Source organism: Gymnodraco acuticeps, unplaced genomic scaffold, assembly GCF_902827175.1.
Source record: "Gymnodraco acuticeps unplaced genomic scaffold, fGymAcu1.1, whole genome shotgun sequence".
NCBI classification, from domain to species: domain Eukaryota; kingdom Metazoa; phylum Chordata; class Actinopteri; order Perciformes; family Bathydraconidae; genus Gymnodraco; species Gymnodraco acuticeps.
Window position 1 is genome coordinate 1,631,833 of NW_022992313.1, and position 15,910 is coordinate 1,647,742.

General features: G+C 42.0%; 1 long non-coding RNA gene across 2 annotated transcripts; it reads left to right on the plus strand.

The window, feature by feature from the left end:
• The first annotated feature begins 9,310 nt into the window (after positions 1–9,310).
• Positions 9,311–10,596, plus strand: LOC117541208. 2 transcript variants are annotated; one of them, XR_004568281.1, is made up of 4 exons: positions 9,311–9,397; positions 9,784–9,974; positions 10,235–10,397; positions 10,497–10,596. It is a non-coding gene; the product is annotated as an uncharacterized LOC117541208 (long non-coding RNA). The 2 variants fall into 2 exon arrangements; XR_004568280.1 differs by lacking the exon at positions 9,311–9,397 and having other exon boundaries at positions 9,668–9,974.
• The last annotated feature ends 5,314 nt before the right edge of the window (positions 10,597–15,910 follow it).

Sequence of the window (15,910 nt, forward strand, 5' to 3'; positions counted from 1 at the left end):
GGTCTTCTTTAGCCTTAACTGGCGTGGTTTATTTTCATATGTGCATTGCACCACTTGACCTGCTCTCCATGAGAGCTAGAGAGAGAGATAGAAGGGGAGGGAACAATCCCTTATATCTGATACCTGATGTCAGCTACAATAGCTGCGCCTCCTTACGCCTATAGCGCCCTCTTACTGTGGAACAGTTATAGTGCAGTTACATGCAGACATATTAATACTTACACTTAACACTCCCACTTATGAATGACGTGTATACTGTACAACTTTTCCAAGAAAAATAACAGTTCAAAACATCAAAAGAACATGGCAGTCAATATTACATAATAGGCAATATTTTACACACGACCCCTGCACATTTTTTCAATTTCAGTTTGGAGACAGGCTTGGTCATAGCATCTGCAACCATGTCATCTGTGGGACAGTAAACCAGTGTCATCTTTTCTTCTCTGATGACAGATCTAATGAAGTGATATTCAATTAGACATGCATGAAGCATCTCGTTCCAATTTCGCCCAGACTGTTTCAGGCCGTAAATGGATTTTTCTAGCTTGCACACTAGCTTCTCTCCTCCTTTCTTCTCGTAACCTTCAGGTTGTTTCATATATATGTCCCTATCAATGGGTGCGTGCAAGTAGGCTGTCTTCACATCCATCTGGTGTAAAATCAAGTCGTCTTCGGCTGCCTTCTGCATAACTACCCGTACACTGGTCAGATTAGCTGTAGGGGAGAATGTCTCACCGTAGTCTATTCCTTCCCTCTGACTGTAGCCTTTAGCTACAAACCTGGCCTTGTACCTGTTGTGCCCTTCAATACCCTCCTTGATTGAGTACACCCACTTGCCTCCCACTGTCTGTCTACCCTCGGGTAACTTTGTTAGAGTAAAAGTATGATTGTCCTCCAGAGACCTCATCTCCTCATCCATCACTCTCTCCCATTTTCCCGACTCAGGGGATATCATGGCCTCTTTAAAGGTCTGAGGTACACCACTCACTACTCTGTAGCAGTAATCTATGCTGGTAAGTGTACTGTCATCCTCGTCACTTTCTCTCTGGGCATAGTCTTTCAGACACTTTGGGGGTTTATGTTCCCGGGGGGGATATCTCCCACTGTATGAGGCACGTGACGTCACCCTAGGGTGCTTCTCGTCATCATCCTCCGGTGGCTGTTGACCGTCTGTCTGCATGTCTGTGCTCAGTACACTAGGCTGTGGCGTCTCTCTTTTCTCACACCCTATTCTGGAGTCCAGCTCTGGCTCCTGTGTCTGTGTCTCGTTCTCACATGTTGTCTTTGTGACAAACTTTACTAACCTGTGCTTTTGCACTTTCCCCTTACCGGGATAATAGACTAGAAAAGTGGGGCTGCCCTTGTCATGTCTTACAAAAAGTCCTTTCTCACACCTGGACTCGAGTTTTCCTCTGTCCTGTTGGTAAGCATAACACACTGACCCAAACTTGTGCATCCTGGCTAGATCACACCTTTTTCCTGTCAGTGCTGTATATGGGGTGGTGCCCGTGTGCTTGTTAAAACACCGATTTCTGGTGTAAGCTGCTTCTTGGACCGCATAATGCCATAGACTCTTAGGTAAGTTACCGTCTATTAGCTTACACCTAGCCATTTCGAAAAGAGTGCGCCCTTCCCTCTCAGCTATCCCGTTCTGGTGCGGGGAGTAAGGACAGGACGTCTCGTGTCTGATCTTGCGCCTTCTCAGCAGTGACTGAAACTCTCTATTTGTAAACTCTGTTCCGTTGTCGGACCTCAGGCATTTTACGCTGCCATACGGAGCAACATCTGCAAGGAATTTCTCTGTGGCCTGAAGTGCGTCACTCTTTGCTTTGAGAAATTAAACAAACACTGCCCCTGTATACACGTCTGTGAAAGACTGCATATATTTAAAGCCACCTATGGACTCATTATTTACTGGACCGGCTAGATCTGTGTTAACTAGCTCAAGTGGTGTCTTTACTTTTTCTGTGGGACCTCTGTTCCTTGTTTGAGTGAACTTTCCCTTTATAGACACATCACATTCTTTGTTAGGTCTATGCTTTTCACCGTTAATGTGCATGCCTACTGTTACCGCCTGCAGCTTCAGTATATCCTCGTAATTACAATGACCCATGATCTCATGCCATGTCTGAATATCATGACTGACATTACACACATCATTTTCATTACATTCTGTTTGTAGATAATACATTCTCTTGTACACCTCAATGTTACATCTCGTACCGTTAGGCTCCACAAGAATATCGTTACCTTCATTGAAGAACACCTTGGCACCATTTGCAGAGGCAGATTTTACAAAAAATAGTTCTTGGGGGAACGAGGGTATGTAGAGGGCGTTCTTCAACGTCACTGTACACCGGCGCCCCTCACTGTCTATGAGGCATACCTGTGCGTCTCCTCTCCCGTGCGCCAACCCGAAAGTGCGCTTCCCGTCTGCCAGCTCCATGCTGTGTCTCTCCGGCTCGAAGGTGCTGTCAAAGTTCTTGAATCGGTTCCTGTCGTTGATAATGTGGGACGACGCACCTGTGTCCACGATCAGTCTCTTCCTTTGGGCCTGCTGCTGCTGCTGCGCTGACCGGCTGGCGTATGCTGTCTGCGCCCCGAAGGTGAAGTCCTCTCTTCCCGCTGCTCTCCGGGTGTCGTCTCGACTCGCCTCACGTCCACCGCTGCCGCCATCTTGTCCACTGCCGCCATCTTGCACGCGCGCGTACCGAGCGCTCTGTTCGCGCTTCTTTCTACACACTCTGTCTGCGTGTCCCGAAGTTGTACAGAAACTACACCAAACAGTTTTTGTGCAATTATCTTTTCGGTGACCCTTTTCTCTACATCGCCAACACGCCATCTCCGTCGGGGGTCCGGTCTTTTTCTTTGGCGCTGCCCGGGCCTTCATTACCCTTTCTCCCGCCTCCTCGGCGACCGGGTCTGAGTCTTCTGAGGCCTCGAAGTTCCGCAACTTGGCCTTGAACTCTCCCAGCGACATGTCCGCTGAACCGTGCGTCACCAACAGTGTGAACGGTTTATACATCTCCGGTAGTGCCCTCATAACCATCACCATCATTAGTCCATCGCTCGGTGCTTCTCCTGCACTTTTGAGCGCCGTGATGATCTGCTCCGCCCTGATGACGTATTCAGTCACAGTCTCTGTGTTAGCTTTCTTCAGCACGGTCAATGTTATATACAGGGATACAATCCGGGGCCTACCTCTGCCGATGTAGTGTTCTCTTAACACTTTTAGACTCTCTCGGCCTTTGTCCTTTGTGTCCCGGAATATCAGCCCCAAGCTTGTGTTGTCTAGGAGTGGTGCTAGTTCGCAGTATGCGTCGGCGTTCAGCTTAGTATCCAGGGCTCGCGCGGCCTCCGTTATTTCTCCCGTGAGTAGGGTGGCCATACGTCCGGTTTTAGGTCGGACAGTCCGGTTTTCAATGTCTGTGTCCGTCTGCCGGCGCAGCCTTGAGCCGGACGCTCATTTGTCCTCCTTTTGAGGTCATCCCTATTTTATACTTTTAGGGTATACAAAAAAATAGACAATTATACAAAGAAATACAAATAATAAGTTATGTGTAAGTATATACCCCCGTAAGACTTGTGGTCTTACAAATTATTGGCTGAATGCGATGTCGAATAAATATCTTGTATTTCATTGGTTCATAAACGTAAACAATTAGCCATGTGCTTCTTGACATCAAGTTCACAGCAGGGCACTGTGGCACAGAGTGACATTTGCGCTAGCCGACTAGCTCATGAGCCAACTCCACCTAGTTAGCGGTAGGGTTAAACCGCAGAAATGCCGAAACGAAAGACTTCATTTAATCCTGAATGGTCGAAAGAGCATGGATTCCTCACAAAAAGCCGAAAGGACGACTTGCGATGTGGACGTAAGCAGCAAAGGAAAAGGTGCTGTCGACAGACATGCTAACACAGATAAGCACAAAAGCAACGATCAAAGCGCAGGTGCCTCTTCACTTTTATCGTTTTTCCGTGAAGCTTCATCGCCTCAAGATGACAAAATCTCTGCTGCAGAACTTTGTAAAGTTTATCATGCCGTCAAGCATCACCAGTCATACAGGAGTGTAGACTGTGGAATAAAAGTTGATCGCACAATCTACAACGACTCATCAATAGCAAAAGGGATGACCTGTGGAAAAACAAAAGCCAAAGCTTTGTGCGAAAATGTCCTAGCACCCTACTCTGTCCAGACGCATGTGGATTATATAAAAGAAAATGAACTGCATTATTCAGTGGCAAGTGATGCATCAAACAAAGGTACGATCAAGTGTTTCCCCATTGTACTGAGATATTTTCACTTTGAGGAGGGCGTGAAACATGCACTGTTGGATTTTTACAGTGATAGCAACGAAAAGTCAGAAGCTATAACAAATCAGCTGCTATCTAAACTGGAGATGTCTGGACTAGATGTGAAAAAAAGCATATGCAGCAGACAACACCAGCGTTAACTATGGAAAACACAACAGAAATCAGAAACTGAAACTGGCTCAAAAAGACGTGCTCGCTGCAAACTGTTTAGCCCATATTCTGCACAATGCAACAAGATATGCAGCAAGCAACTTGGATATAGACATTGAAAATGTTGTGCTTAAGGTGTATAGCCATGTTAGCATCTCAGCTAGCAGAACGGCGCAGTTGAAGGAATTCTGCGAGTTTGTGGAAGTGGAGGAATGCAATCTGCTGCGGCACGTTGTCACGAGATGGTTGTCTCTGCTGCCATCTATTGACAGAATTCTGAAGTGTTGGAGACCCCTGACCAGCTACTTTCAGAGTCTAGGTGAGGAGGAATGCTCCAAGATGTTGTGGAAATGCTTTGGAGAGGATGGTAACGAATTATCTGAGATGTATTTTCTCTTCCTCAGTCACATTCTGAAAGTGTTTTCAGACTGCATTGAAGCACTTGAGGCCAAATCATTCAGCATAACCTCTGTGTTTAAGGTAATGACTGAACTGAAAGGGAAACTTGAGAGAAGGTTTAATGACATGTGTTGGCTTTGCTGTGAACAACAAACTCAAGCAGCTAACCCCTGATCTCGCAAAGAAATGTGAGGCTGATTTTGTTGTTTTCTATGAAAGAGCCAAGAAATACGTGAGTGAAAGGTATGACTTCTCTGAGAACAGCTTTCATAGTAAAGTGTCAAAGCTTGGCCTCACAACTGCTGTGTCCTATGGAGAATACAGTGATGCAGTCCAAGCCTGCAGCCTGAAAAACATTGACATGGATGGACTCTATGAGGAATATGGCATGGTGGAAGCTATTCTCAGCTCTTCAGCAATGGAAGGATGCCACAGTGAGGAGCGGTATCTCAAACTGTTTTCCAAAGCAGAAGTCCCACTTGTGAATCTGAGGAAGGTCAGCGCCTATATCTTCTCCATCCCATGTAGCAATGCCCATACAGAACGTGTCTTCTCAATGATCACCTCAGCATGGAGAAATGAGAGAAATCGTCTGGATGTGGACAGTGTCAAGGCAGAGCTGCAAATTTGTGTCAACTTCACATTTGAGTGCACAGACATACAGAGACTCCTTACAAACAAAACACTCTTGGAAGCAGCCAGGAAAGGGCAAAAGTATCGAAAATAGACATTCAACTTGTGGTTAGTACACTAGTCTCATTGTGTTTTGAGTGTGAAGGATTCTGTGAAGCCAGGATAAAAACTAAAAGATAATCCCAAAGTGTCCTCCTTTTTGGTGTTATGGAAATGGCCACCCTACCCGTGAGGCCCGTCAAAATTGTCTTTTTCAGCCCCACTCTGTGCATACAGCACAACATCCGCTCTTCCCAGAGCTCGTATTCTTCTGCCCTTCCGTCAAATGTGGGCCACTTGCTTCTGCCTCTGGTTGCCATCTTTTGATTGTAGCTTAGCTTAGCTGCCCGTTAGCTTAGCTTTAGCGTCCCACGGTTTTCCCGCCGCTAAACTAGCCTAAACTTTTCAGCTAACTAGCTATCGTTATTTCGCTCTTCCGTGATCGGGCCCATAACCTGTTGACAGAGTCACATGTATAGCAATAAACTGGTCATGGCGACAAGGTCTTCTTTAGCCTTAACTGGCGTGGTTTATTTTCATATGTGCATTGCACCACTTGACCTGCTCTCCATGAGAGCTAGAGAGAGAGAGAGATAGAAGGGGAGGGAACAATCCCTTATACCTGATACCTGACGTCAGCTACAATAGCTGCGCCTCCTTACGCCTATAGCGCCCTCTTACTGTGGAACAGTTATAGTGCAGTTACATGCAGACATATTAATACTTACACTTAACAATAACATATATTTCAATGTTGATGAACTTCATACTGTTCATTCATAATCTGATTGTCTTTGTAGCTCACTGTTGAAATAAAAAAAAAACATTACAATTACAAAATAATTATATCTACAGCCCCATAACACACAAACACACCGCTTTCATAAATAACACACTTGTTCTGCAATAATATGTTTTATGTTTCCTGTCATTTTTGTTAGGAAAGGACGTGCCTGAAAGACACGACATTTTTTCCTTCTGAGGGTCAAGAAGAACATCCAAGAGGAACATTAAAAGCTGATGTTATGAGATTTTAAGACCAGTACAGGACATTCACTAAGAAACTACTTTTATTGTGAAAACAGTCAGCTGATCGAATGCAGCTATTTCCACATCTACACTCCATCAGCTGATTATTTCTATTCGCCTCACTTTATGAGCTTCACATCACCTGTGCCTTGAACCGCAGAGTTTGCAACGTCACAAATAAATGGGGCCAATCTTCAGTCAGATGTGAATGTGTAATCTAACATTTTCAGTAAGAATAATGGACAAAATGAGTGCAAATACAAATACAATTTATTGAAATGTGAACCAAAAGTTAATCAAACATGTTTAAAATAAAAAGCACATATGGACAGAAGGTGTAAACCTATTAAATGTATAAGTAAACACATTTAGTCAAATAAAGTGACAGACTAGGCATGTGCAGTTGGTATCAGCTCCTCCATCAGGCCTGAAGTCTACAGTCTATGGGTTTAACGAAGGCCAACCAGAGCAACAGGTGTTGGTAGAGATCAGAGCCCTAGAGAGATAAGAGTTACGACACTCTTTGATGTCGCCGCCAGCCGGTCACGTGGTTTATGTATGCCGGGATAGTTCAAAACGCACTTCCGTTGCAATGCTTCTCTATGGCAAAAACAGCACAAACATGGTCAAAATAGTCATAGATTAAACCAACGCTGTTATTTTTTAAAGATTGCTTTCATATTTACATGATGTGGTTACACTTTGTATGGATTGGCACTATTTATAAGTTTCGTTATTTAACGATATTTTGAGGGGAAAGTGTGGCAGCACAAGCAGGCTATGTTGCTGTCACTGCCAGGGCAGTCACGTCCGTAGTATAGTTGCGCTGCGCTGTCATGTTCTTCTATGGGACAGACAGACAGCAGCGATTGCGTTATTGAATGGTAAATATATATAAAAAAACACACACCCCCAAGTACTTTTTCAGCTGTAATTGCATTATTTTATACTTTTTATTGACAGTTTTGCATTTGGAGAGGCAGGGTGACAACGGAAAGCTTGGTAGCCTATTACTTAGATACGTTTTACATTTTTGGAGGGAAACGCTTGTGTTCATGTTGGCATGGGTAGCATGATCATGTTAAGACTATGAATATCATTTTACCACAACAGTGGATGAACAATTGATATATGTGTTTGAACAAGAACAACAGGAAGAACAAAGTAAAAGGGACGAACACATGTGTGAACAAGTATTAAGAACAGTGTATGGAAAAAGTGATGTGAACAAAACAAAGTAAAATGAATGAGAAGGAGAACATAGAGGGTTAGGGTTCAACAGAAAAAGATTAATTCAGCCAAAAAACACAATTTTGATTAATCTAAAGTGTAAAACAATCTTCAACACAGACCAAATGAGTGCCTTTGGACAACAAAACATAAGGTGGGGCAAAGAAACGATAAATTAAATTGAGAGTGGGAGACTGAAAATGATTACTATGATAAATATTCAAACTATTTACAAAACTATTTACAGAAGCTCCTGTTGAACCATGTTCAGAGCAACAAAAATAGGTTTGTCAACAATACAAATTAAAATGACGAGGCCACTTTGCCAGGGGGAGGTGATCCAGCGACGAGACAATAACAAAAAAGAGAAACTGAAAAAAGCAATTCATATTTGGTTCTGTTGAGGCACTACAGAATATAAAACCTTCCAAGCCATGAGCTCTGCTCAGAGGAGAATGCAGCACATCAAACTGGAGTCAGGAGTGTGAATAACACATTTTGGCCAAAACTAATTGTTGCTTACCAAACAGTGGCTGAACAATGGACACCAACAAGTGAAAAACAGAAGCATAATTGTGCGAGGGTGCAACAATTTGGGGGGGGGGGGCATTTAACAAATATTTACAAACAACTATTTACAAAAAAGCAACTATTTACAAAAAATGCAACTATTTACAAAAAAGCAATACTATTTACAAAAAAGCAATACAGAACTCTCGGGCATCCTAACCATTTTGAAAAAAACAAAAATGTTCCTTTGTGAAAGGGACATCCTCTTCATCTGTTTCCTGGGCCCTAAAAAGCAGAGCAAGAATAGGAACAGTGGTGAATAAGGGGAGAGAATACAGTTGGGAGCAGACTGAACAGAGGACATAGCAATATTCATGTTAAAATGTTTGCACAACAAATATTATGGCACTTTCGTTTATATTGCATTTTAATAGATCAGTTGTCATACCATGGTTGAATGTGCAGCATTTGGATGCTCTAATCCAGAGGTGCCCAGTACGTCGACCGCGGTCGACCGGCAAAGCTGGTAGATCCCGAGTCATTCATTAAAAAAAAAAATCCAGCTCCGTTAAAATAGACAAACACAGGTTTTGATCCCTCCTCCCTTGGCCTTCCTGCCACTTAATTCAGGAGTTTACTTGATTGACAGAAAAAGCGACCTATCGCTTTCCAGTCTGTTAACCCAGAATGCAAAGCGATACAAAATCAGTCAAGTGCCTGTGTCAGTACCAGATATGTTCGGCCTACCAAATATGTTCGGGTGTATTTCCGTCGCATCCGTCATCCGTCATATCCGTCATATACTCACCTCCCTCTGCTCCCAGCGCTATGCTGCCACACACCGGCCGTCTGCGGAACTGCAGCCGGAGGAACTCGGTACAGCTTGTTATGTGTGAACGATCTAGATCCCTCCGCTTCCCCATAATTACCGCGACCATTTTAACTTTCATGACAGAAATGGAGAGCTTTTATGCTGAGATAAAGCAGTACGTGCTCAATGGTGGTTACCACAATCTCACCATCGCCGCTGAAAAGCATGATAAAAGGAAGGCGTTAATTCGGAGGGCATCCAAACAATACCTGATCAAAGGTAAGTAACAGAATAAGACCATGGTTAAGTCACGAACATACGTTTTTATTATGAGGTATAAACCCCCTGTACATGTGACATCATCACATCCCTTTACTTATAGGGATCAATAAAGTATATATCTATCTATCTATTTATCTAATGGTGTTTTTTGGTGCAAAAGTGATCATACCTCTAATGGTTTATCATATTGCAATTCCAACATTTTTCAGTAAATCGCAAGGACTCCACAGCTTGTTTCTCCTTTTTCTTTTTATACACACTTTACATTACTGTAGTTGTTACGTCTAAACCACATTTGCCACTGGATTTCTTGAACAGCTTTTAGTCATAATGTCATCTCTACACATGTCTAAATGATTGTTTTGTTGTTCCTGTTGTGCCAGCTGGAGATTTGTACTACACATACAAGGACAATGAGAGGATGGTTGTGTGCACCAAAGACCAAATTATCAATGTCCTGAAGGAGTGCCATGATAACCTGGGTTCCGGAGGTCATGCAGGGAGAAGGCGCACCACCGAGAAGGTTTTGGCAACGTACCACTGGTCCACTATGCGGGAGGACGTGAAGAAATGGGTGGGAGTTTTTGACTGACTGACTGATTATTGATCTACAGAAATGTGTTGTATGTGTACATTGAAACAGAGTGAGACATGTGTGGATCTCATTGGCCCACTTCCCTCCACTGCTAAGGGCAAAAGGTACTATCATGATGGGCTGAAGCATGTGTAACCTCCTTTAAAGGTTCTAAACGTGAAGAATCTGGTTTAAAAAGAAAGGAAATCATTTACAGTGATTCTGTATGTATTTACAACATTCTGCATTTTATATTGCAGATACATTCTAACAGCGACTGATCTGTTCACGAAGTGGGTGGTAGCAAAAACGCTCTACCACAAAACAGCTGTTGAGGTCTCAAAAAAGATTGTAAATATTCTTCTCGATTTCGGTCTTGTCGAGAAGATCATTACCGACCAAGGACGGGAATTTGTCAATGAGGTACAATAATCTATCTAATACAGTGTATGTGTTATGTGTAACAATGTAATACGATTTTTCAGGTAATTTGGTAATTGGTGTACACTAAACCATCTGCAGGTCAACCGTGGTGTTTTTGATGCACTGGGTGTAAAACACTGCATCACTTCAGCGTACCATCCCCAGTGCAATGGCCAAGATGAGCGTACAAACCAAAACATAAAAAAAGCACTTGCAAAGTACTGTGGAGAGGACCAGAATGACTGGGATTTACATCTGAGGGGCATTGTGGCGAGCATTAACACCTCAAAGCAGGTACAATGTTGTAACAAATGCAGATGGAAACAATACTCAACAGAGATACTAAAAGGAATTTTTATGCTTTCAGAGGTCAACCAAGTGCACGCCCTATTTTGCCCAGTTTGGGAGGCACCCTCGCGTCCCGGGTGTTATAAATGCTACAGTCAATGACAGGGATGATACCTCTGTTTTGGTGCCTGCTGATGAGGCAGAACAGCAGCTTGAGGCAAAGGCTGCAACCATTGCAGATTTGCACTCGAAGGTGAGAATAAAATGGCAATATTTAAAACATAATAACTCCTAAAAAATGCAAGCGTATGTTAAGGACTGTAAATGATAACTGTTACATATCTTTCTCAGATTTACCAGAACATCCAAATAGCACAACAGAGACAGAAAATCTCTTTTGAAAAACGCAAGGGAAAGAATGTGAAATCTTTCCTGATTAACGTTGGAGATGAGGTCCTAAGAGCGAATAAGAGGAAGGAGGGCCGAAAAGGTGGAAAACTGGAGTGCAACTGGTTTGGCCCTTATGTGGTTTCCTCAATCACCAACAAGGGTGTGGCAACCCTGTTGAGCTCAACAGGAGCTCAGCTGAGACAGAGTGTGAATGTGTCTCAGCTGAAGCCCTTTATCAGGCCTATGTTGAGAGGTATTTTGATTATCAATACAAGGACACATTTTAGGTATACTTCATGTGTGGTACTTCAATAATACTGTTTATTTTTTGTCTATCTAATAACAGCTGAACCGAAGTTGGATTCGGAGGGGTCAGTTGCTGACCACCAGTATGCCCTCTCTGGTGCGAAATACGCAAAGGATCTACATCCGATTCAAGACAAGCTGGTAGATATATGTTTACTTCATGCACAGTGATGGAGGTGCATTGTTTTGATTTTAATTTTTCTATGTTTTCTATTGGCTTGAAGTATGTTTTGCAATCTGTTATTTGCAGCTCAGCTATGTGCTAGACCACAATAGGCCTGGAGCAGAGGTCATTGTGAAGGAGGGTGATGTGTGCCTGACCAGAGAGGACTTTTGGAGCCTGGGTCTTCCTCAGTGCATGGAGTCAAATGTAGGTATACTTGAGCTTTCCTCCCAACTTCATCTTGTCTCAAATAAATGGCACAGGTAACTTACTGTTGTTACTGTTTCAGATTGGAAACACGTGCCTGAAGATGGTACAAGAAGCCACCCAAAGACATGTACGGTTTTCAACAGACATCATTGGCCTGCTTTTTTCTTTTGAATAACACATATTTTCTAAATAGCTGTTTAGTGGTGAAACTCCAATCTCGTGAAGTGTGGTTGTCTCTTGTTGTTGAACATACTTCTATGAAGATTTCATTTTTTTTGAAAAACTATCAATATAGGGCAAAGATATATACATCGTGGATATGTATGTGGTTCCTACCTGGAAGTCCAAAACAGCTGACGTGTTGGCCAGTTTTCCAGTAAGTTCCTGTTGCTTGAGACCTATGTTTCTTGAAATTGATATACAGCAACTTAAAATCCCTTGTTTAAAATACTAGGCTGACCAATTGGCCACCAAGGACATGGTTTTCATCCCTGCCTGGAGTCGGCAGCAAGGAAAGGCAGATCACTATTTGCTTTGCGTGAGTCTGTTCCAAATGATCTCACCAGCATGTACAAAATGAACATAAGTTGTGCTGTGTGGTTTTCTTCTGGTGTTTGATTATGTCTAATTTCAGCTATTTTGTCAATGGTTGACAGGTGATCAAGCCAGCAAAGAGAGAGTTATATTTGCTCGACCCTCTTAAGCCAGATGGCTTTGGGGACAATTCCTACAAGGACATATTTAGGTTTTTGTAACATGATTACCCCCTCACCGTTCTGTGGCTTGTATGGGAGTTCTAAATAGTTTATAGTATTCTAATACTGCAGTAACCATCTTGTAGACCAGGGGTCTGAATCTGATCAAATTCATTTATAATATATCTCCATTTCCACAAAGTCTGGAGTGTCCTTAGTGGAACCAAAAGAAAAAGAGTCTGCAACAGGATGCTATGAATTATAATATTCATTTTGTTATAAGCCTTGTTCAAAGGTTGTTTTCAAGTTCAGCTTTGTTCAGCGGCTGGTAAACGTATTTTTGTTTGTTTTATTTTAGCCCCGTTCAGTGGCTTTCATAACTTTCCTCTTTTAAGGCATGCAATAGTTCAATGTAAGGAAATCCAAAAACATGAATTATATTGTGTATAGCGTTCCTTCACCAAATCAATTCCCATGTCTTATCATTTCTTTTGACAGTGACCTAGCGCACCGCATTGCTCCAGGTCAGTGGACAGTAAAGTTCGGCAGAGACATCAAGGTACATTTCTCCACCATCTCATACACCTGCTTTCACATGTCTTTATTTTCCATTTGACCATGAACATCACTGTTATATTCCAAATTCTTACAGGGTTAGCCTCACCAAACCACGGGCAATGACTGTGGTGTCTTCATACTGATGGTAAATTCCTCCCTTGACACTTTTTTTTAAGGGGTTTTGTTAGTTTTTGAAACTCATAACTTAACAGATCTTTATCCTTTCACAGTATGCACTCAACTTCAGCACAGATGCTCTACTTTGGTTTACCGAGGTCAGTATTTATCCTCTGAGTTAGTATTTCAGGGGGAAGAGGGGGCTAACATTGAGTAGACAAATGATGAGGTTCCATTCATTTTCAACTTTATTATTGTTACATTTTCTTTTAGCGGGACATAGCACAGATCCGGAAATGGTGGTGCATTATGCTCATGGAACGGTACCAGATTGAAGGGTAAATCATACATTTTAAATGTTACTTTATAGACAACAGTTTCTTTGACACTGATTTACATTTTCATCCTGATATTATGTGATTTTTATAGCCACGGACAGATCCAGATTATTTAACACATGCATACATATTGATAATTGTATACACATGTAATTAAACAATCACATGACCCACACCTTATATTTTCCTTCAAAGGTCCAGTTTCAAAAGTCCGACATGTGCTTCATATTGGAGGTAATATCTTTTCAGTGAAGCAGTAACTGTTTTTTGTTTAAAAAACGACCTATGATCACGGCAGAATTTCCAACTATTATGTCTCACTGCTTTTTTTAACTTTATTGATAGCTGTTTTTTACCTCAAGGAGAAGAATAACAAAACATAAGAAAAATGTGTGTGATATATTCAACATTAATATTAAAAATGTGTCTTTTTGCTACCTGAAGCCCAAAGAATCTTGGTATTTCGATTGTGCTGGCAACAGTCTAGTCAATGTGTTGTTAAATATGTTTGATCTAGTCTGACCAATACTTCACAGCTGCCAAACTGTCTTCTCTCGGACCTTCTGATGGAAGTGGTTCTCCAGGAAGGTGACAAAGCGTACTCATCACTCACTCTAGTGTGTACCACCTTCAGAGACACAATGTCCACTGTGTCTTTCAGAAGAGGGGCCCACTTTCGCTGGCTTGAGAGTAAGTGATTCAGTGAAGGTGCAGCAGTATACGACAGCTGTGGTGTCTATGCATATTTTTAATGGCTCTATTGAAATGCTTGTTTTACACAGGTGTTGCTACATGGAGTTTGTTCTCTGCTTCATACAAGCAGGATTTCAACGTCATGTACACCATTGACACCTGCCGTGGATGCTTGGAGCCTTACAAAAACTGCAAACCAGGTAGACTTCTTATTCTGGATAATAATGTTTATGTGTCATTACATATTTAGTGTGTTGTGGTCCTAGTGTGATTCAATTACAATATTTTCTTTTTCTATTCATAGGATATGTTGGGAAAGGTAAAAGAGGAGAATTGCAGGGCATCTACTCTGATGACCAACATCCAGGCTATTGCAGTCCCTTCTGCAACCAGATATCATAGGTAAAGATTAACTCACACAAACAAATGTCAGAATAGACTAAATTGTCACTGCAATTAATGAAGATCATCATTTGATATCTTACCTTCAAGTTTGGTTTTCCCGGACGCTGCCCGTCGTGGACTTCGGGTCGTGGACTTCGGGTCGTGGCTGAACCTGTCTCTGCAGTCCTGCCTTGGGTCATGCTGCTTCCCTGATGGCTTCCTCATATATTCTGAACAATCTGTGCTGTTTTCCTATCCACATGTAAAAGGAACTAGAAGGATTTCTTGATACTAAGGGCTGTAGAGAAAAGTTTGGAGCTTTTTCCATTAACGTTGAAGTTCAAATTCTCAATAAACACTTGAATGCTGTGCTGTCTTTCTATTTACTTGAATGTGTGAATTCATTCAGTTGGGTAGGTAAGCTTGGGATGGATATATGAAATATATACATACAAAAAATTAGAGACTCTTTCCAATGAAAGTAGCTAGCCGCAATAGCTCCAAGATTGCTATATCTAGTTTGTAGGTCGCCAAGTTGGCATCATTGACAGTTCGTCTCTTAAAGCCTCTAAAGCTCTGCAACAAAAAAGGATCATTATGAATGTAAATACTATACATGGTAATGCAGCAGGGCATAGTGCGATGAGGCAGGCAGGCAGAACCAGATTTATTTCTAAATATTTGTCGATCAATATTAGGCTACACTAATATAAGGCTACTAGTATTATGATATTACTGCAATAATATTCCAGTGGTGGCTGCTTAAGGTTGTTTCTGGCTCGTTTGATCCAAACATTGTCCAAAGCTCAAAATGTATTGTAATAGATGTAAGAATTCTCAAAATGTACAATATGTTTTGATCCAACACAATATTCTGATTCAATCCATATATGTTAGGGGTTTTTTTTTCACCAAAATAAATAGACTGCCTTCTCTCCAGCTCACCGCACACAAAGGGGGGGGGGGGGGGGGGGGGGGGGGGGGGGCATCTGTATTAACGGGTCAGTCTATAAGCACTCTAATAGCACCATAAATTACATTTAAATAACCACAAAAAGACAATTATTGTTTCCGATATTGATTTAACGAGATGCTGTTATAACATGGAAACGGCTTAATTTAAAAAAATAAGCTTCAAAAATGTTTTATGAAGCACACTGGGTACAGCCCTGTAATACATGTGTTCCGTGTGTATATAGTCTTACGCAAGAAACACATAGCATGAACAGACTGCAACAAAACCAGTCTTACAAAACAGACTTCTGCTAAACTGGTGCAGAAGCAAAGCATCTACCTTAGATGAAGTTCACACAGAACTGTGGAAAAGGGAGAACATCTGTACTTGCTTTCAACGACATGATCAGGCTTATA